The 27,151-nt window shown below is 44.1% G+C and overlaps 1 pseudogene; it reads left to right on the top strand.

Annotated features, from left to right (window-relative positions):
* The window catches only part of LOC130022173 (zinc finger protein 208-like), a 442,428-nt pseudogene that overhangs the window by 264,565 nt on the left and 150,712 nt on the right, over positions 1-27,151 (top strand).

Here is a 27,151-nt window from a genome sequence, read left to right as displayed (position 1 = left end):
GCATATGTTAGAAACCACACCTGGGGCTGGAGCAATAGCACAGCAGGTAGGGCATTTGCCTTGCACGTGGCCAACCCGGGTTCGAGTCCCAGCATCCCATATGGTTCCCTGAGCAACACCAGGAGTAACTCGTGAGTACAGAGCCATGAGTAACCCCTGTGCATCACTAGGTGTAACCCAAAATAAAAAAAAGAAACCACTTCTCAAGGCTCAGTTTTTTGACAGGAAGACTCGGTGAATAGGTCAATAATTGGAATCCTTCTCTGCGCTTCTACAGGGAAGCAGCCAGACTGAGTGGAATGTCTCTGATCCTGCGCTCTATGACAATATCTCTAGTGAGCAATCCTGCCCTCAGCCCCATGAGGACGCCAAGACATGTGGGATGTCTTCTGAGGGTGATCAGAATGGCAAGAGCTACCTCACTCTGAAGAAGCCCTCCCTTGGAAAAAGTTCCTTGGAGTGTGTTGTTCTCAGTTCACAGTCACAAAATCTCCCACTAGGGAAAGAAGCACTGTTTATAGTGAGTCCCTCACAGCGACAAACTCTCAATCACAGTCACTGTGAGCAGAACCCATCTAAGTGTAAAGAATGTGGCAGAACCTCCCAATGTTCTCAGCGCTGTGGTGTTCCCTTAGAAAACGACAGTGGACAGAATCCCCGGAAAAGTCATCACGAAGAACAAAGTGTGAGTGAAGGGTTACTCCATCATGACCATATGAATATAAATTCAGGAGCGAAACCTTATGCATGTGAAGCATGTGGGAAGACCTTCAATAAATCATCACATCTTATTAAACATAGGATAATTCATACAGGAGAGAAACCTCATAAATGTCAGACTTGTGGGAAGGCCTTTATTCACACCTCATCTCTTAATAGACATATGAAAATGCATAGTGGAAAGAAGCCTTATATATGTCAGGAGTGTGGAAAGGCCTTTGCTGGAGCCTCAAAACTTACTGTACATAGGAGAATTCACACAGGAGAGAAACTGTATATATGTAAGGAATGTGGTAAGGCCTTTGCTACAGCCTCGACACTTACTGTACATAGGAGAATTCACACTGGAGAGAAACCGTATATATGTAAGGAATGTGGGAAGGCCTTTGCTGAAGCCTCAAGACTTAGTGAACATAGGAGAATTCACACTGGAGAGAAACCGTATATATGTAAAGAATGTGGGAAGGCCTTTGCTAGAGCCTCAAAACTTACTGTACATAGGAGAATTCACACAGGAGAGAAACCGTATATATGTAAGGAATGTGGTAAGGCCTTTGCTACAGCCTCCAGACTTACTGTACATAGAATTCACACTGGAGAGAAACCGTATATATGTAAGGAATGTGGGAAGGCCTTTGCTGAAACCTCAAGACTTAGTGAACATAGGAGAATTCACACTGGAGAGAAACCGTATATATGTAAAGAATGTGGTAAGGCCTTTGCTGTAGCCTCCAGACTTAGTCTACATAGGACAATTCACACCGGAGAGAAACCGTATATATGTAGGGAATGTGGGAAGACGTTTTCTTTGGCCTCAAGACTTAGTGTACATAGGACAATTCACACTGGAGAGAAACCGTATATATGTAAAGAATGTGGGAAGGCCTTTGCTTTAGCCTCAAGACTTAGTGAACATAGGAAAATTCACACTGGAGAGAAACCGTATATATGTAAGGAATGTGGAAAGGCCTTTGCTGGAGCCTCAAGACTTACTGCACCTAGGAGAATTCACACTGGAGAGAAACCATATATCTGCAAAGAATGTGGGAAGGTCTTCTGTCAATCTCGGTACCTTAGGAATCATAGGAAAATTCACAGTGGAGAGAAATCTCATCAGTGTCCGACATGTGGGAAAGCCTTTACTGTGTGCTCTTATCTTACTGCACATAAGAAAATTCATCTTAGAGAGAAACCTCATCAGTGTCAGACATGTGGGAAGGCATTTACGCATTGCTCTTCCCTTACTATACACATGAGAATTCATACTGGAGAGAAGCCTTATATATGTGTGTAGTGTGGAAAGGCCTATACAACATCCTCACAATTGACAGTACATAGGAGAATTCACACTGGAGAGAAACGGTATATGTAAGGAATGTGGGAAGGCTTTTGCTATGGCCCCAATACTTCATGTACATAGGAGAATTCACATTGGAAAGAAACCGTATATAAGGAATGTGGAAAGGTCTTTGCTGGAGCCTCAAGACTTAGTGAACATAGGAGCATTCATGCTGGAGAAAAATGCTTGAGCACCCTGCACCACCTAGTTTGGGAATTTGACTGGAAGGACACCCCAGCTTGTAGGGCGTTTTCACACTTGCTTTTTTAAAAAACTTTTTCTGTATATCCAGGCATTAGGGAATTTGGAGCTTTTGAGGGGTGCATTGGGGGCTGTTCTGTGGGTCAGGTGTTATGGGTGAGAGTGTGTTATCCTGAGGGTCCCTGCAGCCAAGATCGCATCCAGGTCCAAGATGACACTGGAGGGTGGGCACATGGACTTTGGGCCTTGGTGCGAGGGACCTGCAGAGAGTGTGGATCTTGGCCATCTCATACCTCCCTACTCAAGACTGCGGGGACTTGTTTGGAGCATTTGGACTGGACATAACACTTTTTGAAACTCCAGATATGTTTACAGGCAGCTCCCAAAGGAAAGGGACATTTTTGTGGTCCTTCATTTTCCTTTGCTCCTGTGCTTGGGTTGGGACTTTGGGGCGTGTCTGCACAAGTGAGAGGTTTTTGCCTCTGAAAATTTACTCTTTGGATTATTTTTTTTTCTTTTTGAGTCACAACCAACGATGCACACGGGGTTACTCCTGGCTTATGCACTCAGGAATTACTCCTGGCAGTGCTCAGAGGACCGTATTATTGCCGGGATTCAAACCCGGGTTTTTCCCGTGCAAGGCAAACATCCTACCCGCTCTGCAATCACTGCTGCTTAATGGCTATGATCCCAGAGACTCAGAGACAAATCTCGAAACCCAGCAGGTCTTGGCAGAAATGAGTCTGGACTCTGCAGTAGGTTACTATCCCCAGGCCACCCCAGGGGGTATTGGTGCTGTCCCTCCACTGCTCCCCCTTGGTGACTCGCTGGCCACTATTCTCCAGAGGCCATTGGAAAGTCACGTTTGTGCCCACAGTGACGAGATATGTGGGGCCTCACAGGAGGGGGGTTGAGCCGGCCCTTTCCTCCCCGCCCCAACAGTAGCCTAAATCATGCCCACGAACCACCTCTCTGGCTCCTGATAAAGCTGCTTAATGGCCAGGATCCCAGAAACTCAGGAGCAAATATTGGAACCCAGCAGGTATTGGGAAAAATCCCTCCATGTTTTTAAAATTTCAAAATTACAAAATCATGTTATTTATAACCAGCAATAGAAAACAAATTGTCTACTGTTGCCTTTTTGAACTATCTGAGTGCTGGGGTAAAATCCCAAACATAATAATGGTAGATCTGGTGTCAAAATATTGAATGCAATCAAAGTAGAGAGAAATGTGGAAATCATATGCCCCCACAGTTAGGAGGAGTGTGTGGAATGGTGGTATACTTGGGGTTTTGGTGGTGGAAAATGGGCACGGTGAAGGGAAAGGTGCTTCATTGTATGAACGAGACTTAAACCCAGTAGCTTTGTAACTTCTCTCAGGGTGATTCAAAAAATAAAATTATCCAAAAAAAGTAAGGTGGAGTTCATGCCCATTTCAGTCAGCCTAATCAATAGCTGAATAAACAACAATACTCCTGCAAAAATATTTTCTACTTCCACATGTCCAATTGCAAACAATCCCTTTTTCTTCATCTCTCCCTGACCAGAACATCAGGAAAACTGGCTCTTGGGGGTGGGTTCATCAGTATATTTGTTTTTTCTTTTTCTGAAAGGGAAATATTTGAGTATGGGGAAGGGAAGTTTTGCTCAGGGGTCACTGCTGGTGTGCTGGGAAAATATTTAGAAATGTCAGAGCAATAGTGCAGCAAATAGGGTACTTGTGTTGCATGTGGCCAACCCAGGAGTCCTGCAGTCCACAACATCTTTGAGTTGCTCACTGGACATTGAGTGCCCCATACTCATCCCTAGAACTTGTGATGTGAGGGTTTGGCATGGGGGAGTAGTGTCTAGAGTTTTGGTCCAACCCAGTGTTGCTTTCTTTTGGTCCTCCTGGGCCAGTGCTTAGATGTTACTCTGCCCGGTGCTCACAGGAGCAGTGTTCATTGGCTTTGTCTCTGGGGTGACTGCGTGTAAGTCCATCACCTTCTAATATGGTTCCATTGTAGGAGATCAGGATTCCATCAAGTGACTACTGGGGCCCATCACCCTAAAGTGTTGGTGAAGGTTGGTTCCTCCCTTCTGGAGTGGGGAGAAGGGAGTTCCCTGAGCACCCCTAGAGTGCTGCAGTGTCTCATCCTCAGGCCCCATTGTGTGGAGTGGGATGGCCTCATCCTCCCTTAATGTGTGCTGGTTCAAGATGTGGTTACCTCTGTCAACATGGCAGTGAGTTTCACCCCAGAGGGATGAACATACCTGATTGCCTCTCAGAGGAATCTCTAAAGGGATATTATGCTGGAGTCAGAAGAGGAACAAAGATATGCAGGACCACTGACTGATGTTCAGAATGTCCCGTTTGATGCAAAACTGTTAGCATACCTACAGATCATTGAAGGGTGTTGAGCTATAGGAATACACATAGGGGTGACTGATCATTTACAGAGGTAAAGCATTTTTGTTTGGTTTTGCTTTTTGGGTCACACCTGGCCATGAACAGGGGTCACTCCTTGCCCTGCACTAAGGAATTTACTCCTGGATGTGATCGGGGGACCATATGGGATGCTGGGAAAAGAACCCGCGTCATCCGCGTGCAGGGCAAATGCCCTTCCCGCTCTGCTATGGCTCCAGACCCTACAGAGATAAAGGGTTTTGACGCAGAGAATTCTGGAGAATTCAAGGAGACACTGTCTCCCAGTGGCTATACAGAGCGATTCTTCCAGGATCAACAGCATTATATTGCTTTCCTCTTTCCCTATCTACTAGAAAATATTAAACAATTAAATTACTTATTAATAATTGCAGATATGTGGATAAAATAGTAAGAAATATAGATTCCAAAATTTAGTTGTCTGGACTCTGAGGGCAAGGCTGCTGTGCTTCTACCATAAATCCCATTCTAGGTCTTCAGGCCGGTAGAGCTTGTCCTTCATCAGGTCTTGTCTCTCATAACAGCTCATATCAAGACTGTTCTTTCATGCTTTCTAGACTATTCCATTTCAATTGCAGGGTAGTTTTGCTATTTTCCCCAGTTCCATCTCAGCCCTGTGTGTGACCTCCCTTTTTGGAGTGTTAGGAAGTATAGCAACTGAAGCTTGAGTCAAGTAAATATGACAGGTTCCAGGAGTAGATGTATTTCAGGATATGGGCCAAATATTAGGAGCATATTTAGTAGTCTTTCTGTGGTTAAGCAAAGAACATTGCTCTATGGTAAAGTATAAAAGGGCTTATGGGAATATAGAATAGGAAGTATTCTCTTCAAATACAAAGTTCAGATTCACCTGTCATCAAGACTGACTTGGGGGATTGTAAGCTCAAAGTAAAGGTAAAAGATAAACTCCGGTTATTACAGATGCTCCAAAAGCACTGTGGGGAGGGCGCTTCCTTACACGAAGCAAACCGGGTTCAATCACTGACCTTCCATGGAGCCAATACTACCAGAGGTGATTCCTGAACACAGATACAGGATTGACCCGTGAGCATCGCCAAGTGTAACCCCAAAACAAAACTACATACAGTGCTGGGATCTTTGTGGTATTATCTGGGACTCCCTTGTTTCACTCTTAAGTTTAAACCTTGTCTTATTTCTCACTCCCCACCAATCTTTGGCATATTGAAAGTGGATGTTATGATCATGCCTTTTCAATAGTATGACCAGTTAAACCAGGGACACACGAGGTTTACTTGTCACCTTTTCCTTCCTTGTGACTAATCCATTCCTCCGTCTCTGGATGGAGCAGGGATTTCTGGGATGAAGGCTGCGTTAATCTCCTGGCTGGAAGAGGAGACCCAAGGCCGGGGAGGAGAGGTGTGTGTGCAGGTGAGTGTCTGAGGACCCTTCCTGCCGGGGTCCCTGGGCAGTGTGTGGGTGCCCTGAGTGTGTATGAAACATGCTACTGTGTCCCCGGCCCACTGGATCAGGCATCTGTGCTGCGATCACGCTGCCCTTCACTCCTCGGAGCTGTTCGTTACGGAGAGATCCTGTGCTTTGCTTTCTTGACTTTGTTTTCATTCTTCCTCGTCTGTCAGGTTTGTTGAATAGTCCATGAGTTTCAGGACCCTTGTCCCCCTGGCTGAATAACCAGCCTGACTGTACACCTACAGGGTCGGGTACCCTTTCTGGATCCCGCTCTGTCAATCTGACAACATGCTTATCTGCATATCTTTGCCTTTGGATCATTGCCATGGTTTTTTGAATGTAAGATGAAATTGAGTTTTGTTTTGGGGACTAGGGATGCTCAGCAGTTATTCCTGGTAGTTCTTCTAAGTTGCTGTTGGCAATTCTCAAGGATCAACCCCTGTCAGCCTCATGCAAGGCAAATGCCTCCCTGCTGTACTCTTGTACACACAAAAAAATGTTTTATTGTGTGTATGTTAAATTGTGAGTATAAGCCCATAGTGAAGCTAATTGGGACCAGAAAAGCAGTGCATCAGGGAGTTTGCTCGCCTTACAGACACCATCTACCTTTGATGTCCAGCTTCCCCTATGGTATCTCGAGCATCATTGGGTCTGATCAAAAATAAAACCCAAAAGTCTTGTTCGGGAATTGCCGCTTTCCTGCAGGAACACTTTCCGCAGATTTTCCCTTTCTGTTGGCTTGTTTAGACTGTGAGAACCATGTCCTCCACCTGCTCAGCCATTCAATTGCATTCCATTCAATATTGGACTAAAATCCTCATTGTGCATTTTGTTTGATTTCAGAACTCAAATCACAGGTTCAGGATGTGGCATTACAGCAGTTTCATTTGGGAACAGGCTTGTTGCATATAAGTGTGCTGTAAGATTCTCTTGTTGAAACTAAATATTATGCTATTGGAGTGCTCAGTGGACCAAGCATGTCACTTGAAAGGTGGGGTCCGGCTCCATCCCCACAACCATATCTATGTCTCAGCACCACAGGAAAAATATCAGAGCCTTATGCTGGGACTAGAAGTCTTTAACCTCAGTGGGTGCTGAAATCTGGAAATTTATTTCATTGTATTGTTTTTTTTTTAATTTTCATTAAAGTGCCAGAATTTTCAAAATTATTGATAGTTGTACTTACGCATTCAGCACCATTCCCTGCACCAGTGTCAGCTTCCCTCCACCCATGTTTCCGTATCCCCTCCCAACATCAGTCCCCACTCCACCCCCGGCTCTCATCTGAACAACCACATGACTAAGTTTCAGTGGGTGCGGCTTAGATTTCTTGTTTTTAGTTCTGTTGCATCTGTATTTTTGGTAAATGGCTACACCCCTCACTGATGTCCCTGGCGTAAATGAATCCCTGATCCATGTAAAGTTCTGGTTCTCTTCTGCCCATAGATTTATTTCCTTCTTTGTCCGGCTTCTCTCTAAACAATTAAATATGGGATGATTTAATCAGCCCCTTTACAGTACATTTCCCCATCCAGTGTTCTGTATTCCACAGATGAGTGACATCATCCTGTTTTTGTTTCTTTTTCTGGCTAACTTCACTCAAGACGGTATCTTCCAGTTCCAACCTTGTTGCTGCATAAAATCAGTAGTTCTAAAACCTAAAAATTACATATTTTATTATTTTTTTTCTTTTTGGGTTACATCCAGCGATGATCAGGGGTTTCTCATAGCTCTCCACTCAGGTATTATTCTTAGTGGTGCATGTGGTACCATATGGGATGCCTTTGATTGAAGCTGGGCCGGCTGTAGGGAAGACAAATGCCTACCCCTGTACTACAGCACCCCCCAAAAAATTATTTTTATTCCAGGGTAAATACTGTGACTTTACATTTGATAGGCAGCAAGGACAAGTGTGATTGTTGAAAAGAACTCGATGATTCAGCACTAATGGTTTTGCATTAGGAAGCACATTTGCTTGGCACCAGGAAGAAAACTGTGGTTCCATCCCAGCACCCCAAATGGTCCCCAGAGCCCCAGCAGCAGGAATCCCTGAGTAATGCTGGTGTCATCCTCTCCCCACCTAAGTAAATAGAACAAGATAACAAAAAACTCGTTGATCCTGGAGATGAATCTGCTTCAGGTGAGATGTATTCAAAGGTCTGTCTTGGCTGTCTGGGGGTGCATCATTGCCTTCGCACGTGTATTCCACTAAGCTATCCCACTAAGCTCCACACTAAGCTAGTACCAAACCCAGTCTCGGGCCCTTTTATTTTCACTCTAAACTGGTGCTTCAGTTTTCTGCAGAGGTAGTTATTTCCACTTACTGTATCTTGGACTGGAGTGATAGCACAGCAGTAGGGTGTTTGCCTTGTTCACAGCCAGCCCGGCCGAGCCAGGTTCGATTGCTTCATCCCTCTCGGACAGCCTAGCAAGTTACCGAGAGTAGCTCACCTGCGCAGCGAAGCCTGGCAAGCTACCCGTGACGTATTCAATATTCCAAACACAGTAACAGCAAGTCTCAAAATGGAGACGTTACTGGGCCCGCTCAAGCAAATCGATGAACAACGGGAGGACAGTGTTTGTGTTTGTTTTGTTTGTGTGTCAGTTGAAAAAAATTTACACAGCTATGTGACCTGCCGTTGGCATATTTTACTTGTCCATTTTGCTGAAATGTTAGGTCGTTGCTTGGAAAATCCATCCACGTGTCAGAATTGCACTCAAGTTGGGTAAATGTTAGAAACCAACCTGCAGATCTAGAATTTTCTGGATGAGTAGACTCTCAGGCACAGCATAATAATTGGAATCCTTTTCTGCTGTTCTTTAGGATAGCAGTCAACCCAGGAGGAATTTTTGTGATAATGCACACTATGACAAAATCTTGAGTGAGCAATTATGCCCTCAGCCTCATGACGATGCCAAGACAGGTGGGATGTCTTCTGTGGGCGACCAGAAGGAACTAAGTGCCCACCCTGTAAAGAAGAGTTCCCCTGGAAAAAGCTACTCGGAGACTGTTCTGCTCAGTCCATGGACACATGCCCCTGGACTGTGGGAGAGGAACACTGTTTATAGTGAGTCCAGTTATGTACCCCACAAGATATGAAGGCTGGAATGGAACCCAGGTTACCCAAGTGAAAGAAAGCTCTCACACTCTTTGGCTCTCCATACAGCCCCACCATCATGCCGGAGTGCTTCCTGAGTGCAGAGCCAGGAAAATCTCTGCGTGTTGCTGGATTTGTTCCCCCCAAACCATGAACAAACCACCCTAGAATCATTTAATTAATCTGAACTTGATAAGATAGTTCTATTTTTATTTTATTTATTTTTTGGCCATGCTCAGCTTTACTCAGGGCTTACTCCTGGCTCTGCACTCATGGGTCACTCCTGGTGGTCTCAGGGACCATATGGGCTGTCAGGGTTCGATCCTGCATCAGCTGCATGCACAGCAAGAGCCCTCCCCACTTCACTGTGGCTCCCTCCCCCAATAGTTCTAATACATTGGTTATTAAATCATAGGTGCTAAGAAAAATACATGAAAAAGGGCATTTGGGAGAAAAGTTAAAAATCAATGAGAAATGCATAAAGACATTGGGGGAGATTAATAAAAGAAAAGTGAACTCAGAAAACAAAGGTTAATCAGAGTGGAAAGGTGAACAGAGCTTCTGTGTCAGTGATTGAGTGAGAATGTAAACATTCTAAGTAACCTGTTATATGTGTTACTATAAGAACTGGTTATGCCACCAAAAAGTTTTAAAAAATACTTTAAATGAAAATGCAAATTAAAAGCAATAAAATGGGCCAGAGAGGTAGCCCAGTGCCCGAGAGCATGCCTTGCTCGTGATGGGTTTGGGATTTATCTTCAGCATCTATAGGGTCCCCGTTTGCCTTTCACACAGCTAAGCCGGATTCCATCCCCAGTATCCTCTGGGTATGACCACAGTAATTCTTGCTTGCCTTGCACGCAGCTGACCACTTACCATCCCATAGGGTGCCCCAAACACCGTCCGTAGTAATTCCTGTGTGCAGGGGCAGGAAGACCCCTCAGCATCACTTGGTGTGACTCAAAAGCATAAAACAATACAAAAAAGAAAAAACTCCAGAATATCATGAGTATAAAGGAATGTTGAGTATAGGAACTCAGGTGAGCTTAGCATTCCAAGTGTGTCCCACAAAAACAGCATAAGAAAAAATAAATTCTCCATTTTTTAAGTTTTTTATTTTTGTCACACTTTGTTGGATATCAACCCTCAGTGCCTCAGGCTTCACAGTATAATTGACTCTTTCCTCCTCCCAGAGATGCTTCCCTTTGCCCTCACCAACATCCCTAATTTGGTTAAAGTCTATCTTCAACCTTTCCTTTGTGTTGGATATTAACCCTAAGTGCTTTAGGCTTTATCAGTGAATTGCCCCCTTTATTCCTCCTAGAGAAGCTTAACAAGCTCTTGCTGGAAAAGCTAATTTGGTTAAAGTTTATCCTTAACCTTTCCCTTATATTTTACCTCTCATTGTCACAATTCTCCAAGTCAGTCTTGGTTATTCATAAGCCAAAACGTTCTGGTAATTCTGAACTTTATATTTGAACTGCTTTGTATTTGAAGTGCTCTATATATCTTCCTGCTTTTCTATATCCCCTATAGCCTTTTTATATTTTACGATAGAGCAATTTGGGATCTGGATTTTTTAGTGGACGGGTGAGAACAGTGCAGTCTTCTGCCCCCGCGCCTGGGTGTTCCTTCCCGAGGCCCCTTGGAGGGGAGCGGGTTGAGCTTTCCTCCCCGCCCCGACCAGGGCTCCGGCAGCCGAAGACCTCCAGGACCAGACACCACCATGCTGAGACCACTCTCCGCACACATGAAGGTACTGGCAGAGGGACAAAACCACGCGGATTCCGGGGCCGAGACCTCCAAGCCTACTCGAATTAGAGTCGAGCATCTTCCACCCAGATCCTCCAAATTCCAGTAGGCGGGGGTCACACCCACCACCTGGCCCCCTGGCGCCGTGTAATTCAAATCAGTGGCCAAGACTCAGAGACTATAAAATCCAGATCCTGGAACCGCGGCCGTGCAACATCTTATCAGAACTTTTTTTTTTTTTATGACATCTTATTTTTTTTTTTACAATTTTTTGTGCTTTGGTTTCAATTATACAATGATCAGATACCCATCCCTCCACCAGTGCCCATTTTCCACCACCATGGATAATATCCCTCCCACCCCCATCCCCCCATCCCCCCTGTCTCTGTGGCAGGGTTTATGACATCTTATTGTCTCATTCCTACTTTGGACAAACTTGCAGGCTATCGAATGTAGCCTGCCCACAGGGCAGAGTCTGGCAAACTCCCCGTGGCATACCAAATATGCCAAATACCAGTAACAATGATGGGTCTCATTCTCCTAAATAGCCTTGAATATAATCTCAGGCTAGGATGAAAGAGACGTTACTGGGGCCTGCTCGAGGCAATTGACGAATAACAGGATGATGAAATGAAATGAAATAGAGCAATGTTCTTTGGTTAAACACAGAAAGACCATTAATGCTATGCTCCTAATATTTGGGAATTGATTGACTCTAAGATATATCTGCTCCTGGGTATAATTACTTGGTTATAATTACTTGAGTCAGGCTTCAGTTGTTGTAGTTCCTAACACCCCAAAAGGGAGGGTGCGCTGTGGACTGGGATGGACCCAGGGCGAGTGGCAAAGCTACCTGGCATCGAAATGGGACATTGTAAAAGGCATAAATGCATGGTTTTGATGCACACTGTTACAACCTAAGAGACAGGACCCCCATTGGTAAGGAGAAGCTGAACTGACCTGAGGACTTAGTCAGGAATTTATGGTAAAAGCCTTGCTTGCACACAGAGCCCAGAGAACTAAGTGCTGGGATCTTTGACTCTTACTGTGTTTATCCAACTGCAAGTATTGATAACTTATACACTAGAGGGAAAGATAAAAAGCAATGTAGATATCCCTGGGAGGCAGTTTCTTCTTGAGTTGATCTCTCCGAGAGAATTTCCTCTGCCAAATATTTATCTATGTAAATGACCAATCAGACCTATGTCCTTACCTCAATCCCCCTTCAGATATTCTATAAACATGCTAGCAACTCTCCAATAAAGGGGCCATTTTCACCATCACCTATGGTCCCCATCTCCCCACCCCTTTTCTCTCTGTTGGGGAGCCTTGGGGAGGTGGGGAGGTGGGGAGGCAGCTCTGGGCCACAGAACACAAACACACGCATTGCAGTAGCAGCCCCAGTGGTTTACCTTGTGAACTCACACACTTGGTGATGCTCAGGTTACTTCTGGCTCTGCATTCAGGAAATACTCCTGACAGTGTTTGGGAGACCCTATGGAATGCCAGGGATGTTGGAACTTGGGTCAGCTGCATGCAAGACAAACACCCTACTCCTGCTATATCTTTCCAGCTCCTCTACATACCAAGAAATGCACAGAGGAATTTCTGAGCGCAAAGCCAGGAGTGAACCCGGAGCATCACTGGGTGTGACTTCCCAACTAAAAACAAAGCTAAAATAAAATGGGCTGAAACTTGTGCAAAGAAAATGAGATTCAAGAAAAAAAAATCCCAGCACCCCGACCTTGTACTTACATTCCTACAGTTCTTGATTAGTGGCGAAAGGCTACACTGAGTAGGGCAGAACTTCTGATGAGCTGCTCCTCACTGACATCTTGCAAGTATGGAGGAAGGGACCAACTCCCATCAGTCTTTAAGCAGGGAATGTGGAGAGGTGAAAGGGGAAGGTATATTGTTTTTTATTTATTTATTTTATGATTATTATTGCATTCAGACAGGTAGCGTGTGAAGAGCCGAGCCAGCGTATTGATTAGTACTGACGGCAGATTCTTCAGGTGTTCAGGTCTGATCTTGTCTGGGCCAGGTGCTGTTCATTTCTTTACTGATGAAATGGCATGTCGGATTTTGGAAGGGAGAACATTGGGAAGGACATATACATCCTGTGGAATTTGGTATGTCGGCAAGTGGAAATAGCTATTGAAGAGAGTTGAATAGATGTCATGGATAATCTCCATTGTCGTTATGGAAGAAGTGATAGATCCATCAGGACATCGGAGGGCAGTCATCTTGGTCTTGTAGTTGGCGAAGGACTAGCGGGCATTACAAATAATTTTCCCGGCTTCTGCAGTATCTACCAGCACTTCCGCTCTTCTCTCTTTGAGGTCTTCCTTGATCGCATCTCTGCACTGCTTTGTGAGCTCGGACGTTCGCTTGCAGATGCCTGAGGCATGCGCCAAACCACGTTGGCAAATAAGCTCAAGAGTTTTCAAAACAGGCGTTTTCTTGTGGCTATCTCTCTCTTGGTGTTCCTCGCACAATCACGGAGGTGCTGAATCAGTCTATCGTATTCCATGTCAATGCTGTCAACAATGGCATCTTCCCATGTTGCCACAATAGTGCCAAAGAGCTCCCAGTTGTTGATCATTCTGGGAGTTCTCTTTTTTAAACTTTGCAGCCCTTTCTCCCCGCTCTGTGAAGGAGAATTTTGCACGAAGGAGACGGTGGTCCGATCCCGTTTGTAATTTTGGGACAACAGCGACATTGGTCAGGCAAAACCGTCAATTGAATATAATGTGGTCTATTTCATTGTGGAATCGTCCACCGGGAGACTCCCAGGTCCAGCGTTTAGATTCGGCCAATTGGAACTGTGAGTTACCATGTATGGTCTTGGACGACATGATGAACTCAGACAGTCTCTCACCCTGTTTGTTCCATTCTAGGCTATGGGTCCCGATGTGAAGTTCTTTGGCTGATCTTCTCGGTCCTATCTTGGCATTAAAATCACCTACTGTACAAGAAGGAAGACATCCATGACATTGGCCACTATCGCCTGAACTGCCTGTTGTCTGTCTTCTACAAGTTGTTCACTCGAGTCATCCTAAATAGGATTGGCAGAACACTAGATGAAGGACAACCATGCGAGCAAGCCGGGTTCCGCAAAGGATTCAGCACCACCGACCATATTCACACGATAACCAAGCTCATTGAGGTTTCTCAGGAGTTCAAGATGCCGCTCTGTCTAAATTTCATTGATTTAAAGAAGGCCTTTGATTCTGTTGAGACGGAAGCGGTCATTGAAGCACTAGCCAATCAGCGCATTCAAGCTCAATGCATCAAGATCCTCAGTGAGCTGTATTACGGATTCACTACCAGGATCTCACCATTCTACAAAGAAGTAGTCATTGATGTCAAGAGAGGGGTTCGGCAGGGTGATACCATTTCACCAAAACTCTTCAGTGCCACCCTTGAGAACATCTTGCGATGACTGGAATGGGAAGGAATGGGAGTGAAGATTGATGGTTGGCAACTACACCACCTCCTTTTAATAACACCAAACATTAGCCAATCGGCACAAATGCTGGCCGATTTCGACCGTGAATGTGGAAAGATCGCCCTACAGCTGAATCTTATGAAGACAGTATTTATGAGAAACAGCCTCGTTCCTGACACCCCATTCGCTCTCAACAGAATGGCCATCTTTGAATGCAATAGCAACCTAGGTCGAGAAGTCAACATGACAAATGACCTGGCACCCGAGCTCTGCAGGAGGAAGAGAGCGGCTTGGAACACCTTCAAGAGCGTCGAAGAAATAGCTAGAGGACAAAGAACCTCCGGCTCCGGACACATCTCTTTGATTTCACTCTTCCTCCTGCAATAACATATGCCTCAGAGAACTGGGCCCTACGTAAACAGGATGAGAACGCTATTCAGAGCTAACAAAGAGAAATTGAAAGAGCTCTGCTTGGAATATCATGTTTCTCTCAAATGAGAGAAAGATTCTGGAGTTCTGACCTCTGGCAACAATCAAGAATCAGGGATGCTGTCTCGTTTGCCAAGGTGTCAAAAATCAGATGCGCTTGTCATGTAATGAAATTTAAAGACGACCGCTGGACTAGAGCTGTTACTGACTGGATTCCATGGGATGTCAAAAGACCGCGTGTCCACCCACCTACCAGATGGTCAGACTTCTTCGTCAAGATCATGAACGATCAGTTTGAGGCTCTTCGTGATCCTAGAGCAAACAGACGCAATTGGGCTACACTAGCACGTGACAGGGACAAATGAAGATGTTACTGGCACCCGCTCAAGCAAATCGACAATTAACGGGAAGTCAAGTCAAGTGATCAAGTGATGATTATTATTCTTAATTGAAATCACCATGAGCTCCAGTTACAAAGATTTCATGTTTGAGTTTCATGATCGAACACCCATCCCTCCAACAGGGCACATTTTCTACCACCAATGTCACCACTACCCACCCCCTCACCACATCCCAACCCTACCCCTCCTCTATGGCAGACAATTTCCCTCATACTCTCTCTCTACTTTTGCAATGTAGACACTGAGAGGCTATCACACTTGGTCCTTTATCTGCTTTCAGCACACATCTTCCATCCCGAATGATCCCTCCAACCCTCATTCACTTAGTGATCCCTTCTCTATTCCAGCTGCCTTCTCCCCCAGTTCAAGTGGCAGATTTCCAACAATGGAACGATCTTTCTGGCCCTTGTCTTTACTGTCCTTGGGTGTCAGTCTCATATTGTGTTATTTTATATTCCACAAATGAGTGCAGTCATTCTATGTCTGTCCCTCTCTTTTTGATTAATTTCATTTAGCATGATGCTCTCCATGACTATCCAATTAGAAACGAATTTCATGACTTCATCTTTCCTAAGAGCTGCATAGTATTCCTTTGTGTAGATGATATGCTTTTTTAAATTATTTTTATATTTTGTTTTCTTTTGTTCTGTTTCATTTTGTTTTCTGGGCCACAATTGGCAATGCTCAGAGATCTCTCCTGGCAGGCTGAGGGGTCAAAGTTGAGTGAGGTTTGACTGCCATAGGCTAAGCAAAGCTGTTTGCATATACCTGACAATAGTAGACTAAGAGATATGTGAGACAACATCAAAGGAAACAGGAAAAATTAACGGTAAAAGGGAGAAGATATGTTTTTGATGTTGTTTTGTGGGTTTTTTTGTATGTTTGTTTTGGGGGAGCACACTTGGCTCTGCTCAGGGATCACACCAGAGAGGCTCAGAGGTACTGAAAGCAATCAATTAAAATTAGGTGGACAGGGGCTGGATTACTTAGACAGTGGGAAGGGAACTTGCTTTGAACACTAACGAGGCTGGCCTGGGTTTGATCCCCTGCACCACTTATGGTCCCCAAAGGCCACCAGGAGTGATCTCTGAGCACAGAGCAAGATGTAAGTTCTGAGTATATTATTTTGTTTCTAAGTTTTGCCAATGTTTTCACATCTTGGAAATTTGTGTTTTTGTCACACGAATGCTGTGCAGATATTTTCTCCTGTTCATTGAGGGAGTGTTTTAATTTTGGCTGCCGTTCGTTGGCAGTGCAGAGGTGTTTAAGTTTGATGTGCTTCCTCTGCTTTGACTTTCTTTTCCATGAAATATAATTATCAAAGACATTTCATTTTCTTTTTAAAATTTGTTTTCCAATCAGGACATGTAAGAAAAACTAAAGTACCATGATTTCCAAAGTTATTCATGGTTGAACTTTACACATACAACATTACAACATCAATCCCACCACTAGTGCCAAATTCCCCCCACCAATGTTCTCAGGTTCCTGCCCATATCACCTACCCACCTCCAGCCATGCCCTCTGGACAAGCATCTTTCTCATTTTGGATGTTATAATTTTGGTCTCTTAATTTCATTGTTCTTGGTACTGTGGTTTGGATATTTGGCTCTATCTTTCTTTAATAAAACCTGAATCCCCGGACCTGACCCCCATTCCTTCTCCTCTGACTTTTCTCTCCCTTCCCTCCACTCTTTTTTCTTTTCTCTTCCCTATACCCTGGGGCTAAGATTGAATAGAGCATCCTCCTCTTTAAAACATTGCATTTCCTCATCGAGTTATTCTAAATGCCACATAGAAGTGGTATCGTCCTGTGTTTATCCTTCTTCTGACTTGCTTAATTAAACAATCATCAAAGACATTTCTAAAGTTGATATGATGGATATTATTATTATTATTATTAGCTTTTGAGGTCATACCTGGTGATACTCAGGGGTTACTCCTGGCTCTTCACTTTGGAATTACTCCTGGCGGTGCACAGGTGGACCATATTGGATACTCGGAATCTAATCCAGGTCAACCACATAATTTACAAACACCCTACCTGTATCAAACTGGCCCCAGGATTCACTCTCGATGCTATACTTTCTAGATGTTTTGAGAAAATCATATTATTTATCCATCATTATAATCATAGAGGAACATCACTGATCTGAAACTTCTGTGTGCATTCTCTTCATTCTTTCATATTCCTTTGTCACTAGCATCAACATGTATTTTTTTCCGATGGGGCCACACTCATATTGATAGTAGAGCACTGTCTTCAAGAGACAGCCTCTATCAAGAGGAAAGCAGTGCTTCTGTCTCTGAGATCTAGAAGGACCCTTTGGAGTCAGGCAAAAAAATTAAAAAAGCTAAACTGCCCTTGAGCCTGCAGTTTGGAAAATAGGACCAGATGCCTACTGGATAAAGTAGTATTTCTCTAAATTTATTTAATCTAAATTGACAAATATCAAGCTACATGAATGGTCAGTGGTTGATCAGTGGTGTGGGAATTGGATGATAGTTATGATAGAAGAGGATCCATTTGGCAACACTAGTTGGAAATGATCACTCTGGACAAGAGCTGAGTGTTGGAAGCAGGTAAATGGATATACATGACAACCTGTCAGCTTCTGTATTGCAAACCATAATGCCTAAAATGAAAAGAGAAAGAGATAGAGAGAGAGAGAGAGAGAGAGAGAATTACCTGCCATAGAGACAGGCTGGGGTTGGGGATGACTTGAAGAAGTGGGAGGGAAACTGAGGACCCTGGTTTTGGGAAAATACACTGGTAGAAGGGATGGGTGTTGGACTATTGAAATACAATCATGAACAATTATGTAATTCTCTAATTCACCCTGTTTCAATAAAAAATAAATAATTTATAAATTTTGACCCCAGTTCTTACCAAACCAATGTGAACACATTGCCAACTTTACTGAATACAATCTGTAACTGTAATTGTAAATGTGGAAGAGAAACCATATTGCCCCTCAGAGACAGGTTTCATTGTAGAAAAAAACATTATCGTCTTATGAAGGGTTACTAAAGTTTCCATTTAAAATCCTACCATAATAGTGGTTCGAGTGATAGTACAGCAGGTAGGGTAATTGCCTTAAATGCACCTAATCTGAGCATAATCCTGAGCATCCCGTATGATCCACTAAGCCCCACCAGGAGTATTTCTTGACTACTGCCAGGTGAGGCCTCAAAACAAAAGAAAACTCCAAAGTATTATTACCACACCCTTTAAAACATGCAGAGAGTTTACTCTAGGTACTCAGAGAGTGCATTTACAGAGGGGGATCCAGCTAACAGGCTTTTGGGGCCTGCTTTTGGACTGCAGAATGGACTTCTCTACTGCCTTGCCTCATTGCCAGGGTAGAGGGAACAGGTTTATAAGACCCTGTAGATATTCCCGTAACCAATAGACAAACAATTTAAACTGGACAAAATAACAATATATATTGAGAAATACATAACTTCTCTGTTACTCCAGTAAAACACCTTAATTATCCTGAGTATTACATTGAGGGTATTACCATACAACATACCCATAGCTATGAGCTTCCTACAAACCAGTTTCTATTTGTCTCAAAAGATTTCAAGATCAAAACGCAATCATGAAAATTTGTAAGTCTGTATCTCATGGTGATTCATTAAAATAAAAAATAGATTTTGAGATAAAAGAAAACAAAGATTGAGGCGCTGTGTGTATTCGTTTAAATGTGAAATTCCGGTAACTGTCAGTCACCTTTTATTTTGTTAGCCTGCATCCGTGAACCGGAAATGCTTAGGAAAGGCAGGGTTGTCTGAGATTCTTTATTATTTGAGCCGCAATACTGGGTTTGGCAGAGCCACGTTTGTAATGAGTACATCAAAACTCACTGTGCCAGATGCGAAGTCCAAAGTCCTGGGCTGGCCACATGCAAGGCAAATTTTATAGAAAGTTCCTTAATTAGGAAGTGCTAACTCCTCGCCCCCACCCACCGCCCCACCAATACAAATGTGGCAGGTGAATCTTATGGAAAGTTGGACAGATCTCTTATTGGCTAAACTAAAATGTCAAATATCCTAAGATTGGTCTTAATTTCTAAAACTCTGATACATAGGTCCACTGAGACCTTCTAACGAATTAGAGCCAAGGCCTGGGTATTTGTTCTGGGTTTTGCAAAACATGCGGAAAAGCTTATAAACAGGCATTGGAGGACTAGCTCCGGTGATGAAGCACAGGGTCTGTAGTCTAACGGTCAGCATCTAACGGTACAGAAGAGAAGCTGGTGGCTGGAGCACAAAGGTTTCCTGGCTAAGGAGCACGCACCTGTCCGCAGGGCTCTAGGCCTTAGCAACAGCCAATGAGAGAGGAGTGGGGCAAAACATGGACCAATAGAAGGCGTGTTCATAGGTATTTCCTGACCCTGGGACAGGGTTTGCTCATTGCCTGTCTCCACATCCAAGGGTTAGTCGTGGACTCTGATCTGCGGGAATGAGGTCTAGAAAATTGCACTGTGGATCCCGAGCATCTCGAGTGTCCCAAGAATCCCAGGAATCCCCAGATGACAGGTCAGCAGGATGGGGGCTGTATTTGCCTAGAGTGGGCCAGGGAGGAAGTGACCGTGGGGATGAAGGAGGTTCACCCATGACTCACAGGGTCCCGCTGGCAGGTGTTGGATTAAGTCCTTGGGGGCGAGTCGGATTTGATGGCTGGTGACCAGAGCAGTTTAAACCCTGTTGGTAGAGGCATCTATACTGCCGACATCAGGGATTGGATTCAGATCTTCCTGGAGAAACTTTCGCGAGAGTTTCCTTCTGACAGCTATCCGCCCTGCTCTCCATGTTCTGGGAGAGCCACCCATGTTCTCGGAGAGTCAGGGTCAGTGGTGTGTGTGTCTGAAATGCTTTTGCCGTAGGGATCCGGTGCCAGATTCGGAACTGATAACCCAGGGTGAAACACCCGTTTCTCACCTCTCCAATTATATTGCTGGACAGAGGCAGGGGGAATGGGGGGGATGGGGGTGGGAGGGATATTTTCCATTTTGGTGGAAAATGGGCACTGATGGAGGGATGGGTATTTTATCATTGTATAATCGAAACCCAAGCACAAAAAAATTGTAAATCTACAACTGTACCTCATGGTGTTTCACTAATAAAAAAAATAAATACAAAATAAAAAAAAAACAATTAAAACAACAAAAAAACAGTTATTTTAATTAATTATGTGGGGGGTAATTTTTGTCATGCTCTACCCAGCAGTGTGTTTCTCCCCCCGCCCCTCACCCCTGCCTCCTTTGGACAAAGCAAGAACCAGAGAAATAAACGGGTCAGAGATGTGTTTGTCAATTTCTTGTTTATGATGACTTCAATGAGGGGTAGGGGAGGGGAATTGAGTGGCATCATATTAAAATGTTATCAGTTTCTGAGAATTTAAGTTAGGTTATTTTTAACTTTATGATTTAACTAAGGTGTAACCCCAACAACGGCCAGGATCCAGAGATTATCACAGCAAGCTCCTGGGAGCGCACAGCTGCATTCAAGGCTGTGTGACTTTTTATATATGTTTATTTATTTGTTCATTTTTCATTTCATTTTCATCATCCTGTTATTCGTCGATTGCCTCGAGCAGGCCCCAGTAACGTCTCTTTCATCCTAGCCCTGAGATTATATTCAAGGCTCTTTAGGAGAATGAGACCCATCATTGTTACTGGTATTTGGCATATTTGGTACGCCACGGGGAGTTTGCCAGACTCTGCCCTGTGGGCAGGCTACATTTGATAGCCTGCAAGTTTGTCCAAATTAGGAATGAGACAATAAGATGTCATAAAAAAAAGTTCTGATAAGATGTCGCGCGGCCGTGACATTTTTACCTATTTTTTCAGGTTACCTTTAATATCCCAACCAAACGGCAGAGCCTGGCAAGCTATCCGTGGCATATTCAATATGCCAAATCCAGTAAAGAAATGGATTTCATTCTCTTGACCCTGAATACGGCAGAGTCGAGAAGGATGTGGAAGGAGAGGCTGATAAAATCTCAAGGCCGAACTAGGCTGCCAAAACAAAGAAAGACAAAAATGGTTGTCTGTACTTTCAATGCATGTACGCTGGCATCTGATGCATTCATTGAGGACCTGAAGGTACAAGTGCGAAAGATCAAGTACGACATAATTGGTCTGACCGAAACGAGAAGGCATCAATCACATCATGCCGTTTTTGACACTGGAGAAGAACGGTTCCTTGGAACATGTGACAAAAGAGGCATCGATGATGTCGGTATCATTGTCAACACGAACATAGCCCTGAGCATTGATTCATTCGAATGCGTAACAACCCGAATCGGATAATTTCACTTGAATAGATGTGGCTCACTGCCAGCAGTTTCTATCATTGTTGCCTATGCACCAACATCCAATTATGGTGAAGGAGAAATTGAGAAGTTCTACATGGAGCTGGAGAAGTTCTATAAAGAAGACCACACCTTCTACAAGATCACTGTTGGTGATTTTAATGCCAAGATAGGACCAAGAAGATTAGCCGATGAACTCCACATTGGGACCCATGTAATAGAATGGAACAAACAGGGTAACAGACTGAGTTCATCATGTCAACCAAGACCATCCATGGTAACTCACAGTTATGAAAGGCTGAATCTAAATGTTGGACATGGGAGTCTCCCGGTGGACAGTTCCACAATGAAATAGACCACATCATATTAAATCGGTAGTTTTGCCTAACCGAAGTTGCTGTTGGCTCAAAATTCCAAAAGGGATCGGACCACCATCTCCTCCATGCAAAATTCTACCTCATAGAACGGGGAGAAAAGAATGCAAAGTTTAAGGAGAGAACTCCCAGAATGACCACCAACTGGCCGTCATTGACAACATTGACAAAGAATATGATTAAATGTTTCAGCACCTCCATGATTGTGCAAGGAATGCCAAGAGAGAGATAACCACAAAAAATGTCTTTCTTCGAACACTCTTGAACTTATTTGCCAACGTGCTTGGCACATGCCTCAGGCAAGCAAATGTCCGAGCTGGCAAAACAGTGCAGAGAAGTAATCTAGGTTGACTTCAAAGACATGATAGCAGCAGTGCTGGTAGATGTTGCAGAAGTCGGGAAAAGCATTCATAATGCCCGCCTGTTCTTCACCAACTACAAGACCAAGATGACTTCCCTCCGACATCCTGATGGATCTATCACATCTTCCAGAAGGGCAATGGAGAAGATTATTCACGACTTCTACTCAGATCTCTTTAATAGCCACGTCCACTTGCCCATAAACCAAATTCCGCGAGATGGGTATGTCGTTTCCAATGTTCCCCTTCCGAAATCCAACACACCATCTCTTCGGTAAAGAAACAAAGAGCAAAATAAATAAATAAATAAATAAAAATTAAATTAAATTTAAAATATAAAAAAAGAAACAAAGAGCACCTGGCCCAGCCAAGTTCAGACCTGAACACCTGAAGAACTTACCATCAGTACTCATCAATACACTGGCTTGGCTCTTCACCCGCTACCTATTTGAATGCAAGGTTCCATCCCAATGGAAAACCAGCAGGACTGTACTACTATACAAGAAGGGAGATATGACAACATTGGCAACTATCGCCCAATCTGCCTATTGTCGGTCATCTACAAAATGTTCACTCGAGTCATCCTGAATAGGATTGACAGAACACTAGATGAAGGACAACCATGCGAACAAGTCAAGTTCTGAAAAGCATTCAGCACCATCGACCATATCCACACGATAACCAAGCTCATTGAGGTTTCTCAGGAGTTCAAGATGCCGCTCTGTCTAAATTTCGTTGATTTAAAGAAGGCCTTTGATTCTGTTGAGACAGAAGCGGTCATAGAAGCCCTAACCAATCAGGGCGTACAAACTCAATAAATCAGGATCCTCCATGAGCTCTATTACGGATTCACTACCAGGATTTCACCATTCTACAAGGAAGTAATCATCCATGTCAAGAGAGGGGTTCGGCAGGGTGATACCATTTCACCGAAACTCTTCAGTGCCACCCTCAAGAACATCATGCGATGACTGGAATGGGAAGGAATGGGACTGAAGACTGATGGTCGGCAACTACACCACCTCCACTTTGCTGATGACATCATTCTAATAACAGCAAACATCAGCCAAGCGGAACAAATGCTGACTGACTTCGACCGTGAGTGTGGAATGGTCGGATTACAACAGAATATCACAAAGACAATGTTCATGAGAAACAGTCTTGTTTCTGATGTTCCATTCACTCTCCACAGAACCACCATCTCTGAATGTAACAGTTATATATACCTAGGTCGAAAAATCAACATGATGAATGACCTGGCACCTGATTTATGCAGGAGGAAGAGAGCAGCTTGCTATGCATTCAATAGCGTTGAAGAAATAACTAAAAGGACAAAGAACCTCCAGCTCCGAGCACAGCTCTTCGCTTCCACTGTTCTTCCTGCGTTAACATATGCCTCAGAGACATGGACCCTACGAAAAAGGATGAGAACTCTATTCAAGTCTCTCAAAGAGGAATCGAAAGCGCTTTGCTTGGAGTATCACGCTTGACTGAGAGATAGAATCCGGAGTTCCGATCTTCGTCAACGCTCAAGAATCAGGGACGCTGTCTCATTTGCCAAGCATCAAAAATCAGATGGGCTTGACATGTAATGAGGTTTAGAGATGACCAGTGGACTAGAGCCATTACTGACTGGATTCCACGCGACGTTAAAAGATCGCATGGACGCCCACCTACAAGATGATCAGACTTCTTCATCAAGATCCTGAATGATTGTTTTGAGGCTCTACATGTTCCTAGAATGAGCAGATGCCACTGAGCTACGTGATCACGCAACAGGGATGAATGGAGACGTTACTGGCACCCGCTCGAGTAAATCGATGAGTAAAAGGGTATCAAGTGATCAAGTGATTTAACTTGGCAGTGATTCTGGAGTCCAGAGCCCAGCCAGCTTCCCCACTCTAGTGCGTTGATCTCAACTTTCTATATTGTAATTGGGATGCCTTGATTTCAAGAAAACAGTGTGTCTTGGATCTTCACTTGACTCAAGTGGAGAAGCTTCAATTTATGCTATTTCAACTGTAGCAAATACATTCTTCACACCTAAGATGAACACTGATAACTTGGTTTTTGTTTAAATTTGAAATGGCTTTGAAACATTGCCATGGGCCAGGGCAACGACTCAAAGGGCTGGGGCGCATGCCAGGCTGGCAAAAGAGCCCAAGTTTGAATGCGGGCTCCCTTTGTTACCCCCTCCCCGTGTCTGCCCCACTGGTTGTGACGTCAGCAGCACCAACCCTGGTGGCTCTCAACACTGAAGGTGAACACTGAACTGCACCCCAAACCTTTGGACCCGAACAAGGGCAGTTTTAAAGAGACAGGGACCCTGTCAGGCACCTCCATGGAGCTCCTTTCCCATTCCCAGAAACGGATCAAAATAAAATAAGCTTACAGAAAGGCCCTGGGTAGAGAATACTTACTTGTTTCAATCATTTAGTGTTCCAACACCACCAATGTGACTGTCCTTCGACCAATATCCCCAGTTTCCTTCCCAATCCCAACCTACCCCCTTTGGCACATCAAAAATTTACTTTGTATTATTTATTCCAACAAAACATTGAGAACGACAAATAGAAGCATCAGAAACTAGATCAGTAAGGGCTGATTAGTGCACATCTGAGTCTTATAATAAATGCATTTGTGGGGCTGGAGCTATAGCACAGTGGGTAGGGCATTTGCCTTGCAGGCGGCCAACCCGGGTTCGATTCCCAGTATCCCATATGGTCCCCTGAGCACTGCCAGGAGTAGTTCCTGAGTACATAGCCAGGAGTAACCCCTGTGCATCGCTGGGTGTGACCCAAAAAGAAAAAAATGTTCATTTAAATTTAAATTTTATTTTTATAAATCACTTGATCACTTGACATCCGTTACTCATTGATTTGCTCGAGCGGGCACCAATAACGTCTCCATCCATATTTGACATGTGCTAGTGTAGCCAAATGGCGTAAGTTTGTTCTAGGAACAGGAATGAAGAGCCTCAAACTGATTCTTCAGAGTCTTGATGAAGAAATCTGGCCATCTCTTAGGTGAGCAGCCATGCGATCTTTTGACGGCCTGGGAATCCAGCCAGTAACGGCTTTAGTCCAGCAGTCATCTCCAAATCTCATTACATGTCCAGCCCATCTGATTTTTGACACCTTTGCAAATGAGACAAAGTCCCTGATTCTTGACCGTTGAAGGAGGTCTGAACTTCGGATTCATTCTCTCATTTAAGTGAAGCGCAATACTCCAAGCATAGTTCCTTCAATTCCTCTTTGGGAGACCTGAATAGTATACTCATCTTGTTTTCATAGGGCCCAGGTCTCTGAGGCATATGTTAATGCAGGTAAACAGTGTATTTGAAGAGATGTGCCTGGAGCCAGAGGTTCTTTGTCCTCTTAGCTATTTATTTTACTCTCTTAAAGGTGCTCCAAGCCACTCTCTTCCTCCTGCGCAACTCAAGTGCCAGGTCATTCATCATATTGACTTCTCGACCGATACACATAACTGTTCCATTCGGAGATGATCATTCCATTGAGAGTGAATGGAACGTCAGGAACGAGACTGTTTCTCATAAACATTGTCTTGGTGAGATTCAGCTGTAGTCCAACCTTTCCACACTCAGGGTAGAAGTCAGCCAGCCTTTTTGCCAGTTGGTTAATGTTTGGTGTTAATAGAACGATGTCATCAGCAAAATGTAGTTGGTGTAGATGCCAACCGTCTATCTTCACTCCCATTTCTTCCCATTGTAGTCGCTGCATGGTGTTCTGGATTGTGGCATTGAAGAGTTTTGGTGAAACGGTATCACCCTGCCGAACCACTCTATTGACATCCATGATCACTTCTTTGTAGAATGGTGAGATCCTTGTAGTGAATCCATAAAAGAGCTCATGCAGGGTCCTGATGTATTGAGTTTGAACGCCCTCTTTGGCTAGGCTAGGCTAGCTGTCTTCGATCACAGCTTCCATCTTAACAGAAACAAAGGCCTTCTTTAAATCAACGAGCGTTAGACAAAGTGTCATCTTGAACTCCCAAGAAATCTCAAAAAGCTTGGTTATCATGTGGATGTGGTCAAGCGTGCTGAATCCTTTTCAGAAACCAGCTTGCTGGTATGGTTGTCCTTCATCTAGTGTTCTGCCAATCCTATTCAGGATGACTCGAGTTAACAGCTTCTGGATGACAGACAGTAGGCAGATTGGGCAATAGTTGCCAATGTCTTGAATGCCTCCCTTCTTGTACAGTAGTACAATCCTGCTGGTTTTCCAGTGGGATGGAAACTCGCATTCAGATAGGTAGCGTGTGGAGAGCAGAGCCAGTGTATTGATGAGTCCTAATGGCAGATTCTTCAGGATTTGGTTCTGACCTTGTCTGGGCCAGGTGCTATTCGCTTCTTTACCGACGAAATGGTGTGTCAGATATCAGAAGGGATAACATTGGGAATGACATATCCATCCAGCAAAATTTGGTATGTGGGCAGGTGGATGTGGCTATCGAAGAGGTCCTAATAGAAGTCATGGATAATCTTCTTCATTGCCCTTCTGGAAGATATGATAGATCCATCAGAACGTCGGAGGGCTGTCATCTTGGTCTTGTAGTTGGCCATGAACAGCAGTGCTCTGTGAATGCTTTTCCCATCTTCTGATGCATCTGCCAGGACTAATGCCCATCTCTCTTCAAGGTCTTCCTTTATCGCTTCTATTCACTGATTTGCAAGCTCGGGCGTTCGCTTCTGGTTGCCTGAGGCTAGCGCCAAGCCATGTTGGCAAATAAGCTCAAGAGTTTTCGAAGACAGGCATTTTTTGGCTATCTCTCTCTTGGCATTTCTCACACAATCATGGAGGTGCTGAACCAGTCAATCGTATTCCTCGTCAA

This window comes from Sorex fumeus, unplaced genomic scaffold, assembly GCF_029834395.1.
Source record: "Sorex fumeus unplaced genomic scaffold, SorFum_2.1 ptg000019l, whole genome shotgun sequence".
Taxonomy (NCBI): Eukaryota; Metazoa; Chordata; class Mammalia; order Eulipotyphla; family Soricidae; genus Sorex; species Sorex fumeus.
The sequence above is the reverse complement of the archived record's forward strand: the minus strand, read 5'-3'. Positions and strand labels throughout refer to the sequence as shown.